Source organism: Bos indicus x Bos taurus, chromosome 16 (assembly GCF_003369695.1).
Source record: "Bos indicus x Bos taurus breed Angus x Brahman F1 hybrid chromosome 16, Bos_hybrid_MaternalHap_v2.0, whole genome shotgun sequence".
NCBI classification, from domain to species: domain Eukaryota; kingdom Metazoa; phylum Chordata; class Mammalia; order Artiodactyla; family Bovidae; genus Bos; species Bos indicus x Bos taurus.
Genome location: NC_040091.1, coordinates 9,274,238 through 9,296,965, shown reverse-complemented (window position 1 = coordinate 9,296,965; position 22,728 = coordinate 9,274,238).

The window sequence follows — 22,728 nt, the reverse complement described above, 5'->3', positions numbered from 1 at the left end:
GAATCAGAAAAAAAATGACATATCAAAAGTATAAAGTGAACTATTCAGTTTAGAATATCTCAAGATAAATATTACCAGAACATTACCAGCTAAATATTCAGCTTAGAATATATCAAGCTAAACATTACCAGGTCATTTTTTTTTTTTTTTGCTGTAATTCCTTTGTTTATGATACTGGGAAGTGCTGTGACAGACAGAATTAGATTTATTATTTAAGAACACATGAAAACCACACAGCATGTAGGAATATGTTCTCAGACAAAATTAAGGGGATATCATTTCTGATTATGAACAGTCTGTTTCTCCCCCAATATTTTCTTTTGAAAAATTACACGTCAACAGTAATGGTAAACTGTAAATAACCACTCCAAGAAAATCACATATGCTGTTCAACTTGACTCTACAATTGTTATTTAAACAATTATATTTAAATTGCACAATTAAAATGTACCACAAAATTTGAATCACTGACTAAAGTGGTTACTATATTGTATATAAAATATAAAAAGGATGTAACCTTTTCAATTGATTCTCCATGGACATTTTCTATACTAATAGAGAAATGAAATCTCATGATATATTTGTATCTGATTTCACTAGAGATTTAATTTCAAATTCTCTAAACAGTGAGTACTCAGGTTATTTTGGAGAGCTTCATTTTTTAAGGGATTATATATATCTGAGATAATTTTACTTGCTCCATCTTCTACAGTGAGGAAAAACAAGTACCAATAAGTATTGCAGCTCCCTCTGTGCAATGGCAAATAAAATGATAAGAAAATAAATTGCCTTCACTGTGCTGTCTGTTGATGTACTGCTTAATAGTAGGTGGTCATCCTCTGATCACTGGTTAATCACCTTTAGAAACAGTTCACTGCAGTTCTGAAGTGGGTCTCCTAGGAATTTTATAATTGGGACAGGCTACACAGATTCTACTTAGTGTGATACCTTGAGAAAAACCTGAGAAGGTTAGAGTATCAGAGGCTATTTATTATAGGGAAAAAAAAAAAAAAATCCTGAGCTGCAACCCAAAGTTATCATTTTCTAATACATTTCCCCTAAGGTGTATCATGGGTGTACATGACCTTCAACAGCAATTTTTTTTTTTCTTTTTTCACAATCAGGCTATTATGATTTTCACTTTATTATTCATTTATTTTATATGGAAAGCTGCAAACAAGTTTACCTATGGTTTCTGCATATCCATTAGGCATTGATAAATAATATTGTATTCTTTCCTAACTTTAACTTCAGATCTTTTTTCTCCACAGTCTCTAATCAAACCTGCCACTCATAAATTTGAGAAAAATAATCAGAAAATGAGAAAAAATAAACCATAAACATTTTTACTCTTAAGTAATAAAATATTGATATCATAGTTTTTGCTAGGCTCCTGCTAGAATTTTGACTATATTTAAACCTCATTTTTGAGTTTGAGAAAAATCAGAGCACAAGCAAGATTGACTGGCTAGTAACTGCCAAATTCAAGTATTAAAGCTCAATAAGTCTGACTACAATATTCATGTAATTGTCATATTAAACAAATTGCTAACAGGATGAAATATTTTATTGTGTACCATGATATAATGGTGTAATGACTAAAAATTTATATATATATATATGTGTGTGTATGTGTGTGTGTGTATATATATATATATATATGTAAAATGGATATGTATCTACATAATTCGAAATCTATCTATATTTATAAATTATATGGTACCTATAGTAAAATGCAGATGACACAACCCTTATGGCAGAAAGTTAAGAGGAACTAAAAATCCTCTTGATGAAAGTGAAAGTGGAGAGTGAAAAAGTTGGCTTAAAGCTCAACATTCAGAAAACAAAGATCATGGCATCCGATCCCATCACTTCATGGGAAATAGATAGGGAAACAGTGGAAACAGTGTCAGACTTTATTTTTCTGGGCTCCAAAATCACTACAGATGGTGACTGCAGCCATGAAATTAAAAGACACTTACTCCTTGGAAGGAAAGTTATGACCAACCTAGATACCATATTGAAAAGCAGAGACATTACTTTGCCAACAAACTTTCGTCTAGTCAAGGCTATGGTTTTTCCTGTGGTCATGTATGGATATGAAAGTTGGACTGTGAAGAAGGCTGAGTGCTGAAGAATTGATGCTTTTGAACTGCGGTGTTGGAGAAGACTCTTGAGAGTCCCTTGGACTGCAGGAGATCCAACCAGTCTATTCTGAAGGACATCAGCCCTGGGATTTCTTTGGAAGGAATGATGCTAAAGCTGAAACTCCCGTACTTTGGCCACCTCATTTGAAGAGTTGACTCATTGGAAAAGACTCTTATGCTGGGAGGGACTGGGGGCAGGAGAAGAAGGGGATGACAGAGGATGAGATGGCTGGATGGCGTCACTGACTCAATGGACGTGAGTCTGAGTGAACTCCAGGAGTTGGTGATGGACAGAGAGGCCTGGAGTGCTGTGATTCATGGGGTTGCAAAGAGTCGGACATGACTGAGCGACTGATCTGATAGTAAAAATAATCTCAATTTTCACATTAAGACAAAAGTAAGCATAGTAAATATTATAGGTAAATACATATTGTGGGTTATGTTTCTTGCTTTGCTGAGAAGAAGCTCATATCCAAGATTATGACCCTATTCAGCAATCAAAAATGGAAATGCAGCATGTTTCTTGGGCAGGTTTGTTTGGTGTAGGTTGCCTAACTGTAGCTTGAAAATTTTTCAAACCCTGATTTCCTTTCTTATATACCCCTTCCAAATGCAGTATCAGTTGATTTTGTTTTACCTCATTTTATAAAAAGCACAAAGGAGTAACTTTGGGATCTACGGAAGGAATAGATCCTTTTATTCCGCACATTAAACTTGACATCAGAAGTATAATTTATAGAAGTACTGACAAACTGTACTTCCAGCTTAAAAACATTTGTTCTATGAAAAGATGGACCAGAGAAAGAAAAGGAAAACTATACATTGGGAGAAAATATATACAAACTATACATCTAATAAAGGTAGTATCTATCCTTTGTTAGATTGTGTAAAGTGTTGTCAAAACTCAGGAGTTAAAAATGATCCAATTAGAAAATGAGTAAAGGATAAGAAGGGACATCTCTACACAGATGATATACAGAAGGACAATGAGTACATGAAAATATGTTCAACTTCATTAGCCTTTCAGTTCAGTTCAGTTCAGTTGCTCAGTCATGTCCAGCTCTTTGCAACCGCATGAATCCCAGCACGCCAGGCCTCCCTGTCCATCACTAACTTCTGGAGTTCACTCAAACTCATGTCCATCAAGTTGGTGATGCCATCCAGCCATCTCATTCTCTGTCGTCCCCTTCTCCTCCTGCCCTCAATCTTTCCTAGCATCAGGGTCTTTTCCAGTGAGTCAACTCTTCGCATTAAGTGGCCAAAGTATTGAAGTTTCAGCTTTAGCATCAGTTCTTCCAATGAACACCCAGGACTGATTTCCTTTAGGATGGACTGGTTGGATCTCCTTGCAGTTCAAGGGACTCTCAAGAGTCTTCTCCAACACCACAGTTCAAAAGCATCAATTCTTTGGCACTCAGCTTTCTTCACAGTTCAACTCTCACATCCATACATGACCACTGGAAAATCCATAGCCTTGACTAGACAGATCTTTGTTGGCAAAGTAATGTCTCTCCTTTTTAATATGCTATATAGGTTGGTCACAACTTTCCTTTTTTAGGAAAATACAAATTAAAACCACAATGGATATCACATCTATCTACCATAAATTTTAAAAAATCAGTGAAAATACCAAATTTTGGCAAGAATGGACAGAAACTGGATTACACAAACACTGTTGGTAGAAATATGAAACACAGATTTTCTGGAAAACAATTTCATAGCTTCTTAAATAACTCAGCATGCAACTACCACACAGTCCAATAATTTCACCCTTGGACATTATTCCCAGAGAAATAAAAATTATATATCAACATAAAAACTTGAACACAAATGTTTATAACAGCATTATTTATCATAGTCAAAAACTGGAAACAACCCAGATCTCTTACAAAAGATAAATAGTTAAGCAAAATGTCCTACAAGGAGTGATGTCAGCATCATGGCAGTATGAGAGTCTCTCCTCTCTGCCCCACCATTTAACAGCTAAAATTCAGCATCCATCTATGAACAAAGGTATCTCTGTGGGAGATGCAGAATCCAACACCATCTGCCAAGGGACCTGGGGGGAGTGAGAACCTGGGAAGAGTATCACCCAACAGTGCACCAGGCAGACAGAACTCAGAGAAGCAGCAAAACCAGTAGGAATCTGTGAACCTGCTCAATCTTTCCTGGCCATAGTCATGGACAATTAGAAAGTGCTGATTTGGCCAGTTACCCACAGATAAAGTAAACTTTGTCTAGGATTACTAAGGACAAATTCCAGCACTTCACTGGAATACACACACACACACACACACACACACACACACACACACAAGTTTGGACACACTGGAGAGGATAAGAGGAACATTGCCATCATCACCCTTCCCACAGGAGGTACAGCATGTGACTGAACTAGTCAATGGTGACTTTTCCAAAGGGAGATGGAAGAGCATGAGTAAGCTCCTGATTTAACTAGTTTGCAGAACGCTACCACAGAAACTCATTTTTCTCCCACAGCACCAAGTAGCGAGGTGGGACCCCCCAGGACAGGAGGAGGAAGGGATTCCTGAGAGAGGCAGATAAGAATACTATCATTTGTCAAATGGATGTGGTTCCTATTATGTTCTGAACTCTAGCATGAAACCCATTCACGAGTCATTGGAAAATCCTCACACAAGGTTGACCCTTACCAGGCCCTCATGGCAACGGTGATGTGCTAACTGCCAACCCAAACCAGCCTCAACTCTGAGACTGGTTCCTTGTATGTGCTTCTGTGGGCTGCAGGGAGAATAAGTTTTGGTAGAAAGGGAGTACACACAGTAAAAAGGCCAGGGTCTGTAGTCAAGGGAGAAACCACAAGTGAACTGAAGTGCTACCTTTAGGAAAACAAAAAATAGGCTTTCAGCAACTGGTTTGGTGGAGAGTAAGATCTAGAATCACTGAGATGGTGATTTCAGCCATGAAATTAAAAGATGCTTACTCCTTGGAAGAAAAGTTATGACCAACCTAGATACCATATTGAAAAGCAGAGACATTACTTTGCCAACAAAGGTCCGTCTAATCAAGGCTATGGTTTTTCCAGTGGTCATGTATGGATGTGAGAGTTGGACTGTGAATAAAGCTGAGAGCCAAAGCATTGATGCTTTTGAACTGTGGTGTTGGAGAAGACTCTTGAAAGTCCCTTGGACTGTGAGGAGATCCAACCAGTCCATTTTGAAGGAGATCAGCCCTGGGTGTTCATTGGAAGGAATGATGCTAAAGCTGAAACTCCAGTACTTTGGCCACCTCATGTGAAGAGTTGACTCATTGGAAAAGACTCTGATGCTGGGAGGGGTTGAGGGCAGGAGAAGGGGATGACGGAGGATGAGATGGCTGGATGGCATCACCGACTCGATAGACATGAGTTTGAGTGAACTCCGGGAGATGGTGATGGACAGGGAGGCCTGGTGTGCTGCGATTCATGGGGTCGCAAAGAGTTGGACATGACTGAGTGAACTGAACTGAACTGAAGATCTAGAGAAAATATACAAGTTTAAAAATTCTATCACAGAGGGAGCAAGAAGCATGGAGTAAGTGTAGCCAAACAAACTAGGAGATAGACATAGATATTAATTGGACCAATGGCAAACATTAATGCCTCCCACCTGAAAGTAACTAGTAAAGATCAGAGGAGGTGACAGAGAAGACTCAGTGATGTGATGTCTATAAGAGACCTGCCTCAGCTTAAAGAAAAACGGAGAAACAAAGTATGCAGACAGAAAACCTTACTCAGTGCAGAAGTTTAACTCATCAAAAATTTAACAATTGGAAGTATATATGGACTCAACATCAGAACACCTATTTATATTAAGTAAATACTAACAGAACTGAAAGGATAAGCAATGATATATGAATAATAGGGGATTTGAATACCTCCCTTTCAGCAGTCAATAGATCATCCATACAGAATATCAACAATGAAATGTTGGACTTGAACTATACTTTAGACCAAGGGGATTGTATATACATCATATATACATTACATGTATATGTATATTTGCTGCTGCTACTGCTGCTGCTAAGTCACTTCAGTTGTGTCCGACTCTGTGCGACGCCATAGACGGCAGCCCAACAGGCTCCCCCGTCCCTGGGATTCTCCAGGCAAGAACACTGGAGTGGGTTGCCATTTCCTTCTCCGATGCATGAAAGTGAAAAGTGAAAGTGAAGTCACTCAGTCGTGTCCGACTCTTCGCGACCGCATGGACTGCAGCCTACCAGGCTCCTCCGATCATGGGATTTTCCAGGCAGGAGTACTGGAGTGGGGTGCCATCGCCTTCTCCATATGTATATTTATTCAACAACAACAGAACACACATCCTTCTCAAGTGCACATGAGAGAGTCTCCATGATAAATCCTAAAATTGGGCAAAAAACAAATCATAGCAAATTTAGAAAAATTAAAATTATACCAAATATCTTCTCTGACCACAATGGTATGAAACTAGAAATCAACATTAAGAGGAAAAGCTGAAAAATTTACAGACATGTTGAAACTAAACAACACACTCCTGAAAAACCAATGGGTCAAAGAAAAAATGGAAAGATAAATGATAAAAATATTGAGAAAGAAGTGAAAATGGATACACCACACACCAAAATCTATAAGATACTGCAAAAGTAGTTATTAGCAAAAGTTTCTAGCAAATGCTTATATTAAGAAAATAGAAATAACTCAAACCATCTAAGTAGTTGATTGCTGGCTTCTATCCTCATAGGGCACTGCCTGTGACATTACAGTGGTTAAATATCCTGAAAGTCGTTCCTGCCCAAACTTATAACAGGAAGTCCATGCAACTATCTGTAAAGTCTTGTCATTGTCTGAAGCAGAGTCAAGGGCCATCTTGGATGCTATGACAAAAATACCATAGAGTGTATGGCTTGTAAACCACAGAAATTATTTATCATAGTTCTGGAGGCTGGCGGTCCAGTATCAGGGTGCCAACATGGTCAGATTCTGGTGAGAACCAAGTTCCTGGTTCATAGATAGCACCTTCTAGTTGTAACCTCACAGGGTCGAAGGGAGGAAGGAGCTCTTTCAGAACTCACCTACACAGGTACTAATCCTATCCATGAGGGCTTCCCACTCACATTCTAATCAAATCTTCCTATAGCATCATCTTGAGATTTAGGATATCAGCAGAAGAATTTTGGGGAGACAATAACATTCAGATTGCAGCATGTAGACATGTCCAAAAGATCATAGTAGTTTTCTAAACAATAATAACAAACTCTGTAAACAAAGGATTGTCTACAAAAGAAGAGAAAAATAAATTATTATGCATTTATATGTTGTTATAGTATATAAATGAAATAAGTCACAGGAAAAAAAAAAAAAAAAAAAAAGCAGTGTCGTATTTCTAAACAGCCCTAACATGGAATGCATTCCTTGGAGTAGGAAATGGCAACCCATTCCAGTATTCTTGCTTGGGAAATCCCATGGACAGAAGAGCCAGATGGGGCTATAGTCCATGGGGTTGCAAAAAGTCGGATACAACTGAGCGACTGAGCACACAATGGAATGGAATGAAGTTTGATACATTTAAAATTTTATCATGTACATATACACAATGGAGTATTACTCAGCCATTAAAAAGAATACATTTGAATCAGTTCTAATGAGGTGGATAACACTGGAGCCTATTATACTGAGTGAAGTAAGCCAGAAAGAAAAACATTAATACAGTTTACTAAATGCATATATATGGAATTTAGAAAGGTGGTAATGATAACCCTGTGTGCAAGACAGCAAGAGAGACAAAGATGTATAGAACAGTCTTTTGGACTCTGTGGGAGAGGAAGAGGGTGGGATGATTTGGGAGAATGGCAGTGAAACATGTATTATATCATATGTGAAATGAATCACCAGACCAGGCTCGATGCATGATACAGGATGCTCAGAGCTGATGCACTGGGATGACCCAGAGGGATGGTATGGGGAGGGAGGTGGGAAGGGGGTTCAGGATGGGGAACACATGTACACCTGTGGCAGATTCATGTTGACGTATAGCAAAACCAATACAATATTATAAAGTAATTAGCCTCCAATTAAAATAAATAAATTTATATTAAAAAAATTCTATCTTGGGTGCTAGTGTCCTCCATGATATGATGCATTTTTCCTAAATTAAGAAAAACTTTTGATAAAGATTCAGGTCAAGGTACAAACTTATTTCAATGTAAATGCATTTCTGGAAATTTTAGTGGCTATTAAAGCTATGGAAAAAATTTATATATTAAATTAAGTTAGGGTTTATTGTTGTTTAGTCGCTTCAGTCATGTCTGACTCTTTGCAACCCCATGGACTGTAACCCTTCAGGCTGCCCTATACATGGGATTTTCTATCCAAGAATACTGGAGTGGGTTGCCATTTCCTACTCCAGAGAATCTTCCTAATCCAGGGATCAAACCCAAGTGTCTTTCCTCTCCTGCAATGGCAGGGGGATTCTTTACCACTGAGCCACCAGGGAAGCCCAAGTTAGGATTTAGGATCAGACAGTTATACACCATTTTTCACCAAGTACACTTATTTTCTACACAAGTGAATATATGACTTTCCTGAGCACTTCAGGAAGGCTAGAGCTAGAACTCCTGGGTCTTGACAACTGAATATCAGTAAAGATCCCCGATCATTATAACCACAAAAGGACACCTAACTTTTCCAACATGACCTCAGGTGATTATCAGCCCCAAAAAAGACCACTTTATTAGTTATAAAGTAAAATCTAGGTGATTCAGGCTTTTTAAAAGAATAGAATATGGCAAATAGTGATGCAGCTAGAGAGATATGTCAATACACAAGTAAAGACCTATAGAGAGGCTAAACATTAGACATCTTTCCTTGGGTAATTTTTATTTTGGGTACCATGGGAATAAAACTGGAGAAAACAGTTTATAATTAACAAAAAAATCTGTGTAAGCTTGCCTCTCAGAAACTAATTTGTTCTGGGTATTGATTGACATCCATGGTTTGGTAACTTGGAATGTAGGCAATAATACATCCTGAAGTGGTGCAAACCTGATCATGTCTCTCTGCTCTATACTATACTGAGACATGAAGTTGCCAGAGTTAATGTCAGGATGAGCACTTCTGGCAACAACTGGGGTTTCCACCCTGTGGGATCCAGTAAAGCTGGTAATACGGTTTTTCCTGTGGTCATGTATGGATGTGAGAGTTGGACTGTGAAGAAGGCTGAGCACTGAAGAATTGATGCTTTTGAATTGTGGTGTTGGAGAAGACTCTTGAGAGTCCCTTGGACTGCAAGGAGATCCAACCTGTCCATTCTGAAGGAGTTCAGCCCTGGAATTTCTTTGGAAGGAATGATGCTAAAGCTGAAACTCCAGTACTTTGGCCACCTTATGCGAAGAGTTGACTCATTGGAAAAGACTCTGATGCTGGGAGGGATTGGGGGCAGGAGGAGAAGGGGACAACAGAGGATGAGATGGCTGGATGGCATCACTGACTCGATGGATGTGAGTCTGGGTGAACTCCGAGAGATGGTGATGGACAGGGAGGCCTGGCGTGCTGCGATTCATGGGGTCGCAAAGAGTCGGAAACGACTGAGCGACTGAACTGAACTGAACTGAAGGGTTCTAAGAAATGGTATGTTAACATACATAAAATGGTGTGTTAACATACAGCAATGTTAAAAACTGAAAGAAAATACTATGACATTACATTTCTTCTTTGACAATAAAAATTACTTAAAGAAAACAGAGGGATGAAAATGATAAAAATTAGGACTGAAACATGAAAAAAATTCACTTTTATACGATAGTCATATCAGAAAACAGGGAGGAAAATTATAGAAATGAAGACTGAAATATAAAAAAACAATGACTACTATTCCCTAGACATGGCAAAATGGCAAGCTGGCAAAACCTAAGAGCCTGGTTTTGAATTTTTTACTGAGAGCCTTAAACCTTCAATTCAAGTTTCTGTTATTGGAACTTTTATTTTTTTCACTGATGCTGAAGCTCCAACACTTTGAGCACCAGATGTGAAGACCCAACTCACTGGAACAGACCCTGATGATGGGAAAGACTGAAAGTAGGAGGACAAGATGGGTGACAGAGGATGAGATGGTGGGATGGCATCATCGACTGAATGGACATGAGTCCATCTCTTGGACTTAGAGAAAATTCCAAGAGATAGTGAAGGACAATGACCGGCGTGCTGCAGTCCATGGTGTCACAAAGAGTCAGGGACAACTGAGCAACAACAAATAGTCTACATTAGAAATGCTACGCTTAAATAAAAATCTATGGCATTAACTTAGTAGATATCAAGGACTTAAATTGGTAAGCGGACAAAGCAATAACCTTTATTGTAAAAAAACATTTGATTAAAACTTTAGTAAGCAGTACCATGATTCAGTTCAGTTCAGTTGCTCAGTCATGACTCCATGGACTGCATCATGTCAGGCTTCTCTGTCTATCACCAACTCCCAGAGTTTGCTCAAACTCCAGCCCATGGAGTCAGTAATGCCATCCTCATCCTCTGTTGTCCCCTTCTTCTCCTGCCTTCAATCTTTCCCAACATCTTTTCCAATGAGTCAGTTATTCGCATCAGGTGGCCATGGTGCTCTGGCCTTAATTTGGTTGCTTCTATTCTAGTTTTTGAAAATCACAAAAATAGTTTGTAAACAGAGATGAAAGGAATTTATTTGATCAGGGTGATCTCTTTTCTATGATCTGAGTAAGTTTTGCTGTTTTAAAACCACCAATATCCCAAAAAGAAACAGTGATAAAGAGGTGCTCATATTGGTGTCATTAACATGATAGTGCCCCATGCATTTCTTAAGCACCTACATAAAGAGTTCTATACCAAGCATCAGGGCTGGCACAGCAGAGATCTGAATAGGAGTGTTATTTGCCTCAGATGGCCTCAGAAGAGCTACCAGTTACATGCTGGCGATGGTGGTGGTGACCATAATACTAAGTCCAGTGAGTAAAAGACCAGGGTTTTCAGGCTTTATGTCTGTACAGCATTTGCCTATGGTTGCCTGTTTGCAGAACTGCCCAGAAGCCAAGAAGCTGGTCTATCAATTTGGGGGGAATTTATGGCCACAGAGAGTAAAACTCTAACCTGAAATATTCTCTGGTTGTTCAATCCCTAAAGAAACTCTTGGGCTCTCAAGATACAGCAGCAGGATAGAGGCTATAAAAACTTTGTAGCTACCAAGACAGGCATACACTCAACGCCTGTTTCTGATTCTGCTGTGGGGGTGACTGAGCTATAAAGAGAGCCCCAAAATCAGAGCCAAGGTTTCTGGAGGAAGCCGGTAAAGAGATTTCTTCCCCCAAAAGAAGAAGGAAGTACCAAATGGGCTAAACCAGGAACTACATCCCCTGCACAGATGGGGGTCTTTACTATGTCAGCTTGGTGGGACTGGATCAGGCTGTGGTCCACTAACTGCTGTTTTCCATACTCCTGTCCTCCAAATAGGTCTTTTCAGGTTTTTTGTTTTTGTTTCTTTCTGGGTTAGTGACCGAAGCATGTCCTTTATTACAGGTCATAAAACCATTAGGAGTTATACCTTTTGAGAAAGAAGGCTAAATATAATCCTGACATGATGAACTTGGAGCTGAAAGTAGGAGCTGGATGGTGTGAGTTCCTTAGGAAAGTGAGAACAGGCATTTATAGGTATCCATATGACCTAAATCAAATCCCTTATGATTAGACAGTGGAAGTGAGAAATAGATTTAAGGGCCTAGATCTGATAGATAGAGTGCCTGATGAACTATGGAATGAGGTTCGTGACATTGCACAGGAGACAGGGATCAAGACCATCCCCATGGAAAAGAAATGCAAAAAAGCAAAATGGATGTCTGGGGAGGCCTTACAAATAGCTGTGAAAAGAAGAGAAGTGAAAAGCAAAGGAGAAAAGGAAAGATATAAGCATCTGAATGCAGAGTTCCAAAGAATAGCAAGAAGAGATAAGATAGCCAGCCTTCCTCAGCGATCAATGCAAAGAAATAGAGGAAAACAACAGAATGGGAAAGACTAGAGATCTCTTCAAGAAAATTAGAGATATCAAGGGAACATTTCATGCAAAGATGGGCTCGATAAAGGACAGAAATGGTATGGACCTAACAGAAGCAGAAGATATTAAGAAGAGATGGCAAGAATACACAGAAGAACTGTACAAAAAAGATCTTCATGACCCAGATAATCACGATGGTGTGATCACTGACCTAGAGCCAGACATCCTGGAATGTGAAGTCAAGTGGGCCTTAGAAAGCATCACTACGAACAAAGCTAGTGGAGGTGATGGAATTCCAGTTGAGCTATTTCAAATCCTGAAAAATGATGCTGTGAAAGTGCTGCACTCAATATGCCAGCAAATTTGGAAAACTCAGCAGTGGCCACAGGACTGGAAAATGTCAGTTTTCATTCCAATCCCAAAGAAAGGCAATGCCAAAGAATGCTCAAACTACTCCACAATTGTATTCATCTCACACGCTAGTAAAGTAATGCTCACAATTCTCCAAGCCAGGCCTCAGCAATATGTGAACCATGAACTTCCTGATATTCAAGCTGATTTAGAAAAGGCAGAGGACCAGAGATCAAATTGCCAACATCTGCTGGATCATGGAAAAAGCAAAAGAGTTCCAGAAAAACATCTATTTCTGCTTTATTGACTATGCCAAAGCCTTTGGCTGTGTGGATCACAACAAACTGTGGAAAATTCTGAAAGAGATGGGAATACCAGACCACCTGATCTGTCTCTTGAGAAATTAGTATGCAGGTCAGGAAGCAACAGTTAGAACTGGACATGGAAGAACAGACTGGTTCCAAATATGAAAGGAGTACATCAAGGCTGTATATTGTCACCCTGCTTATTTCACTTATATGCAGAGTACATGATGAGAAACGCTGGACTGGCAGAAGCACAAGCTGAAATCAAGATTGCCAGGAGAAATATCAATAACCTCAGATATGCAGATGACATCACCCTTATGGCAGAAAGTTAAGAGGAACTAAAAAGCCTTTTGACGAAAGTGAAAATGCAGAGTGAAAGAGTTGGCTTAAAGCTCAATATTCAGAAAATGAAGATAATGGCATCCGGTCCCATCACTTCATGGGAAATAGATGGGGAAACAGTGGAAACAGTGTCAGACTTTATTTTGGGGGGCTCCAAAATCACTGCAGATGGTGACTGCATCCATGAAATTAAAAGACGCTTACTCCTTGGAAGGAAAGTTATGACCAACCTAGATAGCATATTCAAAAGCAGAGACATTACTTTGCCAACAAAGGTTCGTCTAGTCAAGGCTATGGTTTTTCCTGTGGTCATGTATGGATGTGAGAGTTGGACTGTGAAGAAGACTGAGTACCGAAGAATTGATGTTTTTGAACTGTGGTATTGGAGAAGACTCTTGAGAGTCCCTTGGACTGCAAGGAGATCCAACCAGTCCATTCTGGAGATCAGCCCTGGGATTTCTTTGGAAGGAATGATGCTAAAGCTGAACCTCCAGTACTTTGGCCACCTCATGAGAAGAGTTGATTCATTGGAAAAGACTCTGATGCTGGGAGGGATTAGGGGCAGGAGGACAAGGGGGACGACAGAGGATGAGATGGCTGGATGGCATCACTGACTCGTTGGACGTGAGTCTGGGTTAACTCCGGGAGTTGGTGATGGACAGGGAGGCCTGGCGTGCTGCGATTCATGGGGTCGCAAAGAATCGGACACGACTGAGCGACTGAACTGAACTGAACTGAACTGATACAGAGAGACTATGACAGAGACTGCTAATTGTTCCACACTCTCTGTCCTCTCTTTTTTCCTGTTTAAAAAGCTCAAAATATTTTGTGGGCATGTGGCTGCCCAAAATAAGAGTCAATTTCTTAGTTTTCTGAGCCGCTGGATGTAATCATGTGACAAAGTTCTGGCCAATTACATATGAGCAGAATTGATATAATTTCTGGGAAGCGTTCTTAAAGGGCATTGTCCTCCTGACCTACTGATGGCTGGTGCTCTGGTATCAAGTATGGAGTGGCCACAGTCATTGTAAATCATGAGCATAACTGCCAGAGCTTAGTTAGGACAGAAAAGGAGGTTAGAAAGATCTTGGTTCTTAGACAACCTTGTGTAACTGCCTTAATCAGCCACAGCAGAGTAAACTTTGAGCAGGAAAGTTTTTTGTTTTGTTTTTTTTTTAAGGTGATTTCCTGCAGTTTCCAACCGAACAGCAACCATTATTTTGTTTTATTTCTCATGATTCAGATAGCCTCTGATAAATTTCTTTTGGAAATACCAGCAGGAGACAGCTACTTAAACAATTTGACATCAGTCCATATTTATAAACTGCAGCGACCATTTGCTTGGACTGTTTATTTGGGATATATAGATGAGGAGTGACAGAAACCCTGTGGCTAGTATAGGTAACCAGTTTTTAAAAGTTCCTATTTCCATTATGCTATGCTAAACCACCCGAAATTGCTTCTCTCACCAAGATAATGTGCCATCCAAAGTGGAAGAAAATTACTAGGCTTAAGAGAATTTGTGTATACATTTATATTTTTCTAATTAAAAAAGTACATTGTCCTGGCTGTTAATTTTATATGATGAGTTCCAAAAGCAGAATAGAAATAATGAACTAAGGGATGGCATTTTTATTAAAATCTTTATCTACATAGAACAATCTTTACACTCTCTCCACTTATTACTTGACTGGATCACATTTCTTCTTCCTGCCTGCCTATTTACTATTATTAACATTTTTCTAGACTCAGATTCTTACACTAGCTTCAGGATGACAATAACTCTATGCCTCTATTAAAAGTTAAAAGGAGTTGACAATTGCAGGTAGTATATATAAAAATACTAAATACAGTGCAATATCAAATTTCATAAAAGACTCAAATGCTTCTCTACTTTTGATTTAGATGACTCAACTTCAAATCAGCTAGGCAGAGCAGTTTAATAAGCAGCCTTCAGAACAGACACACTATAAAATTCACTGTTTCGGTCTCCCAGAAAATTCATACTATTGGCTTTAAAAGCTCTTCTGACTCCCAAATCAAATTGCTTTTGAAAGTTCAGTAAGTTTTTCATAACTCAGAGGCTTCAAAATAATGATGAGATGATGAAGAGGGGCAGAAGAAAAATATAGGTATACCACGGTCTGTCTTTATTTCATATATACCAGCCTATACTGATTAGGTACATACACTTAATTTGTCAAAAACATCCTTCCCCTGGAATTTTTGGTAACCTAAAATGGATGTGATTTATGATTTTAGAGATTTTTGATGTAGTTTATAAGTGCTATAGTAATGGGATATGGAAGTCAAAATTATGAAACCATCCTTTTAAATTAAAATGCACTTAATATTAATATTGAAACCAAAAATCAGACAATTTTGGTTAGCAGATTCCTAGAGTGGGAATCAATGTTTTTAATGCAACTGATTTGATGCATTATAGAAATCTGTATTTATGTTTGTGGATAAAAAAATTTTTTGAATTTATTCATTAACTTTGTAATTTTCAGCAAGGTTGAAAATTGGTTGAAAAATTGGTTGATTCAGTTTTTACAAATAGCTGAATCAACAATAATAAATTTCAATAACTGGATCAACCAATAAAATGTCGCTCATATTATTTTGATATTGGAAGAAATGCTTAATGTCATTTTACCAAGGATTAATTATAGTGAAAATTTAAAATTTTTGACTATAGCAAATACATTATTAAAACACTATATAGACTTTCCATTTTTGCTTAATAAATGGAGACATGGGTCTCCCTGGAATTGCAGGCTCTCCTTGAAGGAAGAGTAGTTCTTAAACTTTAAGTTGAGGAGCAATAAAAATGAATATTCTCTGGCAACAACCATACTAAGTGATTGAAATGTTTATTCCATAAAACTGAAATCTGCATTTGTACAAGCTCTTAAGGTTATCATGTGGTCCAGTGAAGTTAAAGAATAATCATATTAAAATGCAAAATCATCTTTTATTATTTTTTCTCTTGTCATTTCATTTTCTGTGAACCAGCACCACTTAAGTGCTGTAATATCCTCCAGGAGAAGACAGATCACATCCCACACCTTGCTGCTCATGTGTTATGTGTGTGCCCCTGTGTTTGTATTTCCTCTTTTTAATTCCCTCCCCTCTACCTGCTATTATGAATTTATTAAGAAACAGACTTAAAACAGGACCTAACTTGACTATAGCTGAGAAATCTCTCTGATCCTTGGGGCATGACACATCTCCCACACAACAGGAGTTAACAGCTACAAAAGTATATATAGTGTTCCATGTCTTACTTCTCTACTCCTAGCATGTTACTTGTACATACATTCACCAAATTTATTTCTAAAAATGTCTGAAAGTATCACAAGTTGTTGCAAAATCTTGAATTTATCTCTTTTAACATGAATTTTTTAACTCTGATATATCTTATCTGAATTTTACCTCCTTTAACTTTAGGTCTTTGAATTAATTTAAAATCTCATGTTTATATTTTCTTGTTTTTTAAAAATTGAACTCTAAGTTTAGTCTATTAAAAGATTTATGTTAATGAATTCTGTAATTCAAAAAAGCCATGCACCCCAAAGTTCATCGCAGCACTATTTACAGTAGTCAAGACTTGAAAGCAACCTAAATGTCCATCAACAGACAAATGGATGAAGAAAATGTGGTACATTTATTCAATGAAATATTAGTCATAAAAAATGAATGAAATAATGCCATTTACAGTAACATGAATGGACCTAGAGATTATCATACTAAGTAAAGTAACCCAGACAAAGACAAATATTATTTGGTATTGTTAAATGAACTTATTTACAAAGCAGTAATAGACTCACAGACATAGAACACAATATTATGGCTAACCAAGAGGAAAGAGGGGGAGAGATAAGGAGGGATAAATTAGGAGTTTGGGATTAATATATACACTACTATACATAAAATAGATAAACAATAAGGACCCACCATATAGCACAGGGAATTATGCTCACTATTTTCTAATAACCTATGTTGTGCTTAGTTGTTCAGTCATGTTCGACTCTTGGTGACCCCTCTGGGCTATAGCCTGGCTCCTCTGTCCATGGGGATTCTCCAGGCAAGAATACTGGAGTGGGTTGTCATACTCTCCTCCAGGGAATTTTTCAAACTCAGGGATCAAACCTAGCTCCCCAAATTGCAGGTGCCATCTGAGCCATCAGGGAAGCCTGTAATAACCTATAAAGGAAGTGAAAGTCGCTCAGTCATGTATGATTCTTTGTGACCCCATGGACTATAGAGTCCATAGAATCCTCCACCAGAATACTGGAGTGGGTAGCCTTTTCCTTCTCCAGTTCTTCCTAACCCAGGGATCAAACTCAAGTCTCCAGCATTGCAGGCAGATTCTTTACTAGCTGAGTCACAAGGGAAGCCCTATAAAGGAAAACAATCTGAAAATTATATATACACACACACACACACACACACTCATATATAAAGCTGAATCCCTGTGTTGTACACTTGAAACTAACCCAACATTGCAAATCAACTATAGTTCAATAAAAAAGACTAGTTTATGCAATTAATGCCTTTTTAATCTTTAAAGATTTCTTTCATCCTACTTTTTTCTATAATTTTTCAGCATTTTATTCTCCATTTCTAGTTAAAAAAATGCTTTTCCATCTTTTATGTTTTCCTTTTATGTGTACACACTGATTTTTTTGGTCCATGTTTTGTACATTGGTCTATTTCTAATTAAGGATGGCAAGGAAGAACACCACAGCAGTGGTGGTGAAGAAGACAGCTGACATTGTGAATTAGGAAGTCTTTCTTCCCTCAGGTTTTCTCAGCACATAGCTCTTTGGTTTTTTCTTAGTAGTTTTGCAAACAACACTATACTTAAAAATATCACTATGATTCTGGAGATTTACTGTTTATCCCTGCTCAACTGTATTTCTTCTTGAAATTATAACTTCTGTTTACTAATAAAGTGATTTTTTCCAGATATTTTAGCCTGCCTAATTATTACAAATACAGCAACATATTCAATCTCCATTCTCATCAATAAGAACAATGAAGATTGTAAAAGTCAGCAGTCACCAAAAAGGTCTTACATGCAAAGTATTTAAAGACATATTCTATCAAACATTCAATCAAAGATGTCACCAATGTTATTTAAATGATGAGACCTCTTGAGAGGGAAGAGAGACAAGTCTAGACAATTTTGGTGTTTTTTGTTTATTTGTTTGTTTTTTAGTAGCTTAATGGAGAAAAGGTTCAGTATGTTGAGCTGAATCAAGAGGAGATTAGGCTGACTACAATTGCTGAGCTTAGGAGAATCCTTAATATTCATGAGGATACCTCCTGGATCAGGAACTTCCATTGTCACATGACTCCTAGTGTATTTTACCCCTATCTGTGTACACAAGTGGACAGTTATGGAGCAGCGTGTCTCTCAGTTGTGATACTGGTCATTGTTTCTGCAGACTATCTATGAATACTGAAAATCTGGGACTTCATGTCTACCGATTTATTACTAGTAACTTTTTTTTTTTTGCAAATAAACCCATTCTGTATTTGCATTATGTAATGCTAGTGGTACATGCTCTGACCCATTTATACAGATGAAAAGAAATGATGAACTTGTCTAAGAATGAAGAGCTAAGCCCAGCCCGTCAGACTACAGGTGAGACCAATCAGGAACTGAAACCCACAAGGTACAAAGTCTTAGGCTCCACTGACTTGTCAAACATTTTGATAGAAGGTAGGATAGTAAAGCAGAACTGGAGACTGAGTTTCTAATAGGCCATATAGTGGCAACTTCTGAGAAAGAAACACAGTCCCTGATGAATCAGAAAAGCAATTGAAACTCCATCAAGTAGCTTAAAAGTCTACTACCCTGTGGCAGAGTGTTGGGCATTTCCCAGAATGCAGTGGTGTACCTGCTACTGCTCCTGTCCCTGTAAGACTCTTCCAATAAAAGCCACACCTGGATTATATGCTGTATAAGCATCTGCTACTGTTTGCTTGACACAAATACCCCAAAACGTATTTACCAACACCTTAATTCAGTCCGTGCTTCTAGTTATCAAAGTCTGAAGTGAATGTGTGACAGTGAAAAGTTAATATGTTAAATAACTGAGAATTCATGCATTAAAATGCTACAAAGATATTAAAGTAATATTAATGACACATGCTTATTGGACTCTAAGTAAAATCAATTTCTACAAACAAGAGTATTAGACAAACTATTCTTTGTTTTATGAGTCCATTTACATAAAGTAATTACAGAGAATTATCTACCCGAATATTAACACTTGTCTATGTACAGATTTCTATTTTATCTGAATTTTACAATATTTCACAATAAGCATGGAATACTAAGAGAAGCAGATAGCAAAGGTTCCTAATGGTAATTTAGCAATTATATATTTTTAGGGCATTCACTTTCCTGGTTTGCCTAACATTATTCCAGTTTTATCACTTAAAGGCCCAAGAAACTTCATCAGCTCTAGGCAAATGAGGTGACTGGTTACCCTAACAACCAGCACATCACTATTAATAAACATTTCAGGTACATAGAAGTCACTTAATAAATACATGTTGAATAACTTACTGCTAAGTTATTAAAATAATTATCTCTGGAAACTGAAGTAACATGATCAGAAGTAAATGAAACAAACCCCATTTAAGACCAGACATTAGTGTAACATAGCTATCACAAATTTTGGGGTTAGCCAAAAATTCTTGTTTGGGGTTTTCTGTACTGTCTTACATAAAAATTTGAACTGTTTGGCCAGCCTGATACATTACTTTTGCCAGTTTATTTTGCAAGGTGAACTCTGACTGTGTGACTAAGTTTGGGGTAATCACATGTGAACATCAGTGATGTGCTCCATGCTGGATCTTGGCCCATACAAGCCTTATATAAATTCTGCTGTGTTTTATTGCTCCACATTTTGGAAAGGTGAATGTCTAGTAACTAGAGCAGAGTATCTGGCTGAGCACAAGGCCCTGAAGTTATAGGTAATGGCCAAGCCTAGGATGGAGGTAATAATAGTCCCTAATGACTATACAAAATGTAACAAGCACATCAAAAACAAAATATTAGACTCTATATGAGAAAAAAAATAAATTTTTTTATTAACTTTTGTCACTGAACTTTAGGGCTTAATTCAGAAACAAAAGTTATTTATCTAATTCAGTAACCATTTACCTATTATCAATTGTTACATATGTTCTTTTATACAAGTCCATTTTAGCAAACTGTGTACTTTTCACAAAAAAATGTATATTCATCCATTCTTAATAAGTCATTCTTTTTACTACTTAAAAAATATATGTCCATTAATTAAGGGTAAGTAGTTTTTTAACAATAAAATCCTAAACTTAAAGCTTTGGACAGCAGAGAAAACACCAAAAACAAAACGAAAAGGCAACCCTCACAATGGGGAGAAAATTGCTAATGAAGCAATGGACAAGGGGTTAATCTTCAAAATAAACCATGGATGCAGTTCAATGTCAAAAAAAAAAAAAACAAACTCAAAAAATTGGGTGGAAGATCTAAACAGACATTTATACAAAGAAGACAACAAATGGCTAAAAAATAACATCATTAATTATTTAAAAAATTCATATCAAAACTACAATGAATATTGCCTAGTCAGTACAGCCATTATCAAAAAATCTATAAACAATAAAAGCTGGAGAGGGTGTGGGGAAAAGGAATCCTCCTACACTGTTGGTAAGAATGTAAATTTGTGCAACCACTATGGAGAACAGTATGGAAGTTCATTAAAAAACTAATAATAGAGCTACCTTATGACCCAACAATCCCACTCCTGGACATATTTCCAGAGAAAACAGTAATTCAAAAAGATACATGCACCCAAACGTTCACTGCAGCCCTGTTTACAATAGCCAGGACATGGAAGCAACCGAAATGTCCATCAACAGATGAATGGTTAAAAACGTTGTGGTACTAAATACAGAGGAATATTACTCAGTCATAATAAAGAATGAATAATGCCATCTACAGTAACATGGGTGCACCTAGAGATTGTCATGCTGAGTGAAGCAAGTTAGACAAAGAAAGACAAATACCATATGACAGCATTTATAGTGGAATAGTGGAGTGAGTTGCCATTTCCTCCTCCAGTGTATCTTCCCAACCCAAAGATTAAACCTGTGTCTCCTGCATTGGCACATGGATTCTTTACCACTGCATCACTTGGGAAGCCCTACTCAGCTTTCTTTATGGTTCAACTGAAAACTCCACATTCAAAAAACTAAGAACATGGCATCTAGTTCCATCACTTCATGGCAAATAGATGGGGAAACAATGGAAACAGTGACAGACTTCATTTTCTCAGGCTCAAAAATCACTGCAGATGGGGACTGCAGCCATGAAATTAAAATCCATTGCTCCTTGGAAGAAAAGCTATGACAAATCTAGACAGCATATTAAAAAGCAGAGACATTTATTTTGCCAACAAACGTCCATACAGTAAAAGCTATAGTTTTTCTAGTAGTCATATATGGATGTGAGGTTTAACCATGAAAAAGAGTGGCTATACGTATATGTATAACTGATTCACTTTGCTGTATAACATTCACTTTTCTGTACACCTGAAACTAACACAACATTATAAATGAAGTATATTCCAATAAAATTTTTAAAAATCCTAGTGAAATTCCCAATGGTCTAAGCAAGTCAGGAAAGCATTACTTTTTACTCTTGCCAGTGATGTTTCATAAGAACTATTAACAAATAGGCATGATACAGCTTACAAACAGACAAATATGGACATGCTTACTCACAAACACAAATAAGTTTTTCATTTATATACAAAGCTAGAGAAGTTTCTGAGTTTTCACTGAATTTATACTTATAGGATTACTAGAACTTGCCATTGTCTTAGTAACTGGATTTCCTAATCACAATATTTATTTTCAACTGAAATTTGTGACCTATGACAACAGTTTACAAGCCTTGAGAGTTAGTATTTTCTTTCTCTGTTTTTATGTTTTTACAAAAACTAAAATTATATGGCTCTGTATCATTATTTCTAGGGCTTCCCTGGAGGCTCAGGGGTAAAGAATCAGCCTGCCAAGCAAGAGACTTGCGTTAGATTTTGGGGTCAGGAAATTCCCCTGTAGATAAATGACAACTCACCCCAGTATTCTTGCCTGGGAAATATCATGGACAGAGAAGCCTGACAGGCTACAGTTAATGGGGTTGCAAAGAGTCAGACATGACTTAATAACTAAACAACAACAAATTTTTAATTCTACATGTCTGTAAAACTGACGTTGTAAGCACATTTTAATTTAACAATGAGAGTTTAATTCAGGCTTATGTTCACAGTATAAGTGGAACTGTTTACACCGTATCTGCCCAGTTAGATCAAGGTAAATTTAGCCAGGATAATTTGTGCAGTTCTTATCTAATGATAGGCATAAATCCATGGATTCTGGGATCTTTAAATGTTTACACTATGGCCCATTTAAAAAGAGTGCCTATGTTATTTAGATCATGATAAATTAAATGAGAAATTTAAGTGTATTAAATGATCCACCTTGCTGCCTATATATGCTAACATAAGT